This window comes from Leucopleurus acutus, assembly GCF_964270905.1.
Source record: "Leucopleurus acutus genome assembly, chromosome: 2".
In the NCBI taxonomy this organism is placed as follows: Eukaryota; Metazoa; Chordata; class Mammalia; order Artiodactyla; family Delphinidae; genus Leucopleurus; species Leucopleurus acutus.
The window spans coordinates 162,971,555-162,979,464 of NC_139143.1; positions in this window are offsets into that span (position 1 = coordinate 162,971,555).

The window sequence follows — 7,910 nt, forward strand, 5'->3', positions numbered from 1 at the left end:
GGAGGTCCAGGCAAGAGGTGGCTCCAGCGCAGACCCCGCCCTGTCAACCTCTTCCCCGCCGGGAAAACATCCTCAGGGCTCCAGGATGTCTGAGGCTTCGGCAGCCTGGGTTTGCCTGATTCTTTCTCCCTGTGACCTTCGACTCTTTCCCGCTGCTCCATCTCTATCCCTTTCTCTTTGTTTCTGTGTTTGTTCTTTGTCTCTCCCCATCTTTCTGTCTCTGGGATTTTTTTTTTTTTTTATCTCTTTGTGTCTGACTGTCTGGCCTTCTCCCTCCATCTGTCTGTCTTGTGCTCTCCAAGTCCCTCTATCAGCCCTAACCTCAGGGCTTCCCTCTGCTGACCTCTGTCTCCTGTGACCTTGCTGGTAACATCACACACCTCCCAGGGCACGTTATTCCATTCGAGCCTCTTGTCATTCCAGAGGGTGGGGCAGTCTGGGAGAGTCAGGATTAAAAATCCCATTTTACAGATGAGGAAACTGAGTCCCCAGAAGGTAAAAGCCTTGCCCAAGGCCACGCCGCTGGCATGGAATTTAAAATCCAGGTGTGTTTCCATTGCGTGACTAGCCCCCACTAACTCCACATCACCTGGAAGCATGAGCAGCTCCCACCCAGCCCCCAAATCCTAAAGTGAAGAAAATTAAGGAGCCAGTGCCACACAACAGCTCATCCCCAGCCCAACCACAAAAACTGCCTTCGATTCACTAAACGTCCTAGAAAGCCTAAGGGCTGAGATGGGAGCCTTGGGGACTGGCACCCCAAGGATGCCTCATCCCAGCCCCACTCTCCCCCAACGTCTTAAGTGTCTGCACATCCCACATTCCCCAGGCCCACCTGGGATGAATGGGCTTCCTGCTTCTTGAGTAGGTGCCTCTTGGTGTCTCAGTCTTCCCATCTGTACAATGGGGATGATGGGTCTCCCTTGCACTGCTGAGCTAGACTCCTGCTCCAACCAACACAGCAGCTCCTCTCCCTTTTCCAGGACCCCGATCCCTAAAAGACCTCCAACTTCAGCCACCAGGAGCCCTCAGACACCTCTGGAGGATCACTGTGTTTCCACCGGCCCAAACTGGCTTTGACCGCATGGGCATCCGGGCAGCAACCGCGAAGCCACGGGCCCAGACACGGAGTCCCATCTGCAGCAGCAAAGTCCCACAGCCTCCCAAGCCCCCACCCGCGAGGCGTCAGCGCCAACGACCCGCCAGGGCCGGCCCATTTTCCTTTCTTTTCATTGCCGGCTACGCGTGTAGTTATAGAACCAGGTCTCCACAGAGTAATTTACTGGCAGAATCTCTCCCAGAATCCAGCTTGAAACCAAGCTGTAAAAACAGCTTCGAGTGTAAATAATTCATGCAGACAATATGACTTTTTTATGTAAATTCAGTGCATTAACCCTCTATTATAATGATGGACGACAGATAGGGGCGACGTTGCCTTGGTAAGAGCTAATGGATGGCCGCCATAAATTCACTGCACATTTTATTGTGTTGCTGGAAATTGTGCCTTCAGGCAATGCTGTTTACTTTTATGTAAAACTCTAGGTTCCCTAAATATTACAAATATTTTACATCCAGCTCCTCAGCATTTGGGCTCTGCCCACAAATCAAGCTTTCTCCATGTGAGCTGTAATTAAAGGTTTGTTGTTTTTTTTTTCCTGGGACAATTATCTCCAACTATAAAGAGAAATATTTTTCCCCTTTAGATGTTCCGTCATTGACTTATTAACAGATCCTTTGAAGAAGGAGGTTGCAAGCGACTCACTGTGGTACTTGGCACGAGTGGGGCGCAGGAGAAGGGGCGCAGTGGGTCCGAGAGCTTGGTGGCTGGCTTTTATGTGTGGCCGCCACCCCAGTTTATTTACACATATGATATTCTGGGCCTTCCTCCCCGCTCTTCTATAATTCATGACCACTTTAGCAGGGTAATTCCTCCAGCCACCTTTGCAAGAGACTGGCCCCTCGCAAGCCCCCTGCCCACGCTCCTCTGAGGATGGGGACGGCAGGGCCTTACGCCCGAGAGGGTCAGAAGCAGCATCTTGCAGCTGGCTGCCCACACACAAGCCAATTCATCCCTTCCCTGGCCCCCATCCGCTCACATGGCCCAGAGAGCCTTGGATGGAAACTCGGGGTTTCCTGCATTGATTCTCGTTCAATCCAAAGTGTTGGAAAGGCCCTTCTGGCTCAGTCCCAGCCCAGGCAGGGGTCATGAGGATGCCATTGACTCTTGCATGAGGTCTGGGAGGAGGAAGGCTGAGAACCTCAGAAGCTTCTTAACGAAGGGAGGCAACAGCTGGAGCAGCAGCCCTCTTTAAAAATAATCCTCACACTTGTTTATTATTGTCATTAATATTAATAGCCACTCTGTTAATATTCATCTAACTGCATTAATGTCATCCAGAAACACCTGGGATCTCCAAGCACTCCTAATGGCATGTGGATTCTGCCTGCAGCGCCCTCACCTCTCTGCCTGTCCCTCCCCAAGGGCATAACACCCATCCTACACAGGTTCCAAACCGCCCTCCTCTCTGATTGGCACCTGCCTTGGGAAACCCAGAGCCACACGGGATTTGGAATCATTTCTAAGTCCCAGGGGCTTTGCTGGGAGGATGGGACCACAGGCCAGGGACCCTGAATATTTCCTGCCTCTCCCAGGGGCACAGGAAGGTTCTGACAAAGGTGGCTTAAGAAAGAAAGATAGTTCATTTCCCCCCCAAGGGCTCCATTTCCTGCAGAATCGAAAAAAAGACACAGTTAAAAACAAAGCTGAGTTGTTATAAAGCAGAAACTAACACACCATTGTAAAGCAATTATACTCCAATAAAGATGTTAAAAAAATTTTAAAAAATACACTGTAAATAAAAAACAAAGCTGAGATATCATTTTTCACCGATTAGATTGTCAAAGATAATTATAATAATAATGGCAACAGCAGCGACCAGCTCGCCTCCTGTACACGACCACTGCGCTTAACCCTCAGTGCCTGCTCACCCTGAATCTTCCACCAGCTCGTCACGACAGCCCCGCCACTACCCTTTCTGAGACGGTAAATGCGTAACACCTTCGTGTAAATCAATTTACAATATGTGACGAAATGCAAACTCTGCTTACCCTTTGACCCAGCAATCCCATTTTTAGGAATTTTCCATATGTTAATCATCAAAACTACTGCTCCTTTTAAGTGAAATCCTCTTGCTGTTCCCCTCCACACCCACCCAACCTTTCCCCTTCCATCCCCCGACCCTAACTCTTGCCCACTCATCTTTCAACCTGAATGTCACCTCCTCAGAGAAGCCCTCCCTGACTCCCAAGTCTAAGTTACCTTCTCTTGTCTCTCTCTGCACTTTTCCTTCATACTATGTATACTTTTCCTTTGTACTGCATATCATGTGCTAATTGGATAGTTATTTCTGTAAGTTCTTAAGACATAAGCTCATCGCAAAAAAACTGCCGCCTTCCCTGCTGGCAGGGGCTGGGGCTGGGTGTCCTCTCTCCTCACGACATCATAAACTCGGCAAAAGCAAGGACCAACCATGTAGTTTTATTCCCCATTTCTACCCCCAGCCCAGTACTGGCCCGTTATGTAGAATACCCTTGATAAACATCTGCTGCATGAATGAATGAATGAACGAATGCACAAAGATATATGCACATAGACTTTCATTGCAGGGATGTTTATAAGAGCAAAACAATTGGAAACACACATATCGCCATCAGCTGGGGACTGGGTAAGTGAGGTATATCCATACATATAACACAGGCATTAAAACTTTTAGGTGGATCTATACGTACTGACATGAAGGATGTCCACGACATATTGCTGAGTGGGGGGAAAAAGAACAGGTGACAGGGCTTCCCTTGTGGCGCAGTGGTTGAGAGTCCGCCTGCCGATGCAGGGGACACAGGTTCGTGCCCCGGTCCGGGAGGATCCCACATGCCGCAGAGCGGCTGGGCCCGTGAGCCATGGCCACTGAGCCTGCGCGTCCGGAGCCTGTGCTCCGCAACGGGAGAGGCCACAGCAGTGAGAGGCCCGTGTACCGCAAAAAAATAAAAATAAAAAAAAAAACAGGTGACAGAACAGCATGTGTCGTCTGATCTCACTCAGGGTAGAATTGCATACGTGGAATCTATTTGTGTATATTTATGCACGGAGAGAAGTCTGGAAGGACGTTCACCAAAATGTTATGTGGTTATCTCCGGATAGTGAAATCTGAGGTGATTTTTACATTTTTCTTTGAACTTTTCCATATTGTCTGAATTTTTTGCAATGAGCATATGTATCCTTTTTTACAAAATGATAAAGCTGCTTTCAAAAGAAAAGAAAAAGTATACGTACATTAAGAAAGAATGGCGGAGGTGCCTTATGAAGGGCTCAACCCCAGGCCAGGCACACCCAGCAGAAGCAGGGACAGGGCACTATGGGGCTGTCTCTCCTCTGGTGTGGTCTGGGCACCCTCCGAGGCTACGAGGGAGGGGGGCATTTAGAGCCAGAGCCCCTGCGTCCCATCTTTTTCGGGGCACATCCTGCCTGTCCAGAGTGGAGTTTCTAAATAGGGATTTCCGCATTTGATTCTTCTGACATGCTTTACCGCCTCAGAGCTGTTTTGCAAAATTCATAGCGGTTTTCGCAGGCTCCAAGCTTCCTGGGACCAATTCCATTTTGAACAATAGCGGAGTGTCTGCTTGCTTGCGGGTGGGGTCAGCCCACCCCAGAGCAGCCTCCCAGCCCCTGTGAGCTGGGACTGTGGGGCTGAGTGTCAAGGCCACGGCATGAAAATACATGAGCTCGGCTTGCCCTTATCCTCACCCTCCTCCAGTCAAGCAGGGGGAAGGAGGAAGGCGGGAGGCCCTCTCCCGGCCCTCCTGTGCCCTGAGGCGACTCTCCCCCAAGGAGGTGAGGGAAACAAAGCCCTTCCCTACATCCCTCCCTTTCTACCTGCATCACCTCCTTCAGGTGTCCTTACCCAAGAACCACCTAAAACCCTGAGAAGCTAATTGACTTGGCCAAGCCGAGGTCACAGGGCTAGATAGTGGCAGGGCACGGGGTGGGGACCAAGATCCCTGCTGCTTGCCCTGTGCCTACCTTCATTTAAAAAGGCTTCATAGGGACTTCCCTGGCAGTCCAGTGGTTAGGACCCCACACTTTCACTGCCGTGGCCCTGGGTTCAATCCTACCTTTGGTCAGGGAACTAAGATCCGGAAAGCTGAGTGGCGCAGCCAGAAAAAAAAAGGTTTGGTGCTCCATTCCTTAAAAGAAATCTGAGAGGTCTAGCAGCATGGTCATTGCCCCAAGCTAAGCCACAAAGACCCCTTCGCTGGCCTCTGCGTCCTTAGCTCTGCCTTCCCTCAGTCGCGATCCCATACCCGGTACCCAGAGCACTATTTATAAAATTTACAAAACTCACCAGGTATTCCTCTGTTAAAAGCCTTCTATGGCTTCACATTGCCCCGGGGGGGGGGGGGGCGGGGGATGCAGCGGGGGATGCAGCGGGGGATGGCGGAATCTATGCTCCTCAGCCTGATATTCAAGGTCTTTTATGATACGGCCTCTATCCCACTGCAACCACACTCGTCTCCAGTCTTCACTGAATTTACAACCCTCCCAGTCCTCCGTGCTGTCACATGTCCCTCCACTGTCTGTGCAGCCCCCTCCCCTCTCACATGGCTAATGTCCACTCCTGCTTTAGGACCCAGCTCAGGGCTCACCGTATTTGGGAAGTCTTCCTGAATTCTCCCTACAGACAACTTATTCAACAAATCTTCATTGAGCACCTGTTATGTACTGCCCCCCCACCCCCATCATGGCATCGACTACACAATAGCGTCTGTTTCTGGAAGTTCCTTGAGGGCAGAACTTAGTACCAGGGCCCAGCTGTAATCTACTTCACAACTGTATGGTAATGGCCCAGACCATCAGCCCCATCTGATCTATACATCAGAAAACCAAGGATCCCTGGGCAGGCTTTAGACACCGGCAAGAAGAGGAAAGAAGAGGTTTCCAAAAATACAAAGCTGACCTGGCAACCCCCCCTGTCACTGCCTTTCCCCCCACTGTCTTCCCCAAACATTCCACCTACTTACCCACCTACAGGCCCCTGCAGGGTCAGGCCTCTAGCTCTCTCTCTCCTGCATTCTCCCACCTCCCTAAGCCTTTTATAATTCTGCCCAGACTCCACTTTCTCTTTTGCTGCTGGGCTTTTGCACCCGATTTTTACCTCTGCCCACCACAGTCTTCTGTCTTATCTAACCAATTTCTGCCTGGTATCGATTCTGACTCAGCAACACCCTCTGGCCCCCTCCTCTCCCCTTCCTCCCCACTGCCTCGCTCAGGTTCACTGTCTCCGGGTTACCCCTCACCTCCAGTCTCCACCCCACTGCAGAAGCTAGAGTGATGTTTCTACTCTGACCCCAACTCTCCTTCTTAAAGGCCTTCATTGGCTCCCCGGTGCACTGGGTGATCTCCTCCAGCTACACCTCCTCAACTCCTACAACTCACTCCCCGTCTCCAGCCACCCCGAATGAGCCAGACAACTCCATGCCTGTGCTCCCTCAGCCTGGCTTGCTCTTCTCGGCTCTTCATCTGACTCACTCCTACTCATCCTCCAAGATCCTGCCCAACAATCACCTCCTCCAAGAAGCCTTCCCTGACCCCCTCCCACTCCATCTCCTGCTCAGGGCTAAATGACTTTCGTCCCAGCACCCTGTGCCATCACCCTCATGGCCTCAGAGTCACTGCCTATGTACGGGCTCCTCTCCCCACTCCATGAGCTCCTTGATGGCAAGGCACCCAGAGCCCAGTGAATATTTATTATTGTCATTATGAGCAGGGTTGGATCATCAGTCCCGGTTTACAGATGAGGAGACTGAGGCACAGAGAGGGGGAGCGACTCTCCCAAGGTCATAGAACTGGCTGCATCAGGGCTTGAACCCAGATGTCACTGTTCCCAGTGGGCTATTCTTTCCACTGCATCACAACTTCATTTCAGAACCACTCTAGCAAGCATCACACACACGCGCGCGCACACACACACACACACACATATACATTTTAACATGTATAGGAATGCACTTGGGTATACCCAAACACATACAGAGACACACACAACGCTACTAACACACAGATGCACAGACACAAATAGCAGATCCCATAGGCGTGCCTGATACACATGAACATTCACACATGAGCACCCGCTGATTTACACATAGGAACACAAACATATTTGTGCACATATGTACACGCATGTGTAACCCACACAGATACATACTGACATGTACCCAGGCGCACACATATAAGTGCATAGAGACATGCACAGACACAAGTCACAAATACACAGATCCGCAGACATGCACCTGGGCACACAAAGATGTACACACACACATTCAGAGATGTGCACATATAAAACCACACTCGTATGTACTCACGCCCAGACCAACATGCAGGCACACATAGACACGGGGATGCCCTCATATACCACTCCTGTGCCCATACACAAGGACACATGCATACTCACAGATCCGCACAAGCAGCCCACGCACAGGCCAGCATCCACAGAAACACACACATGCAGACACACTTAGTGAACGGGCAGGTCAAATGGAGCTGTCTGCTAGGGGCGGGGGCCTGTCTGAGGTGCCTAGGGGCGCTCACATTTTTGCAGCTCAGGAAGGCAGCTGACATACCAGCCCGGCTGTGATGATATTTTGCATAAATGCTAATGTATTAATTACCATGTACAGTACACAGAGCTGCCATTTAAAAGAAAAAGTTAAGACTTTTTAATTCAGAAGCCCCATGTGGGGTGGGGGTAGCCCTGCACAGTGGGTGGAAGCAGGCAGGGCAGCCGTTCCGCGCCCACTGTCCCCGCACGTGGGTCCCGGCCTGTGGGCCTCCAGCCCAGGCTGCCCAGGGTCAG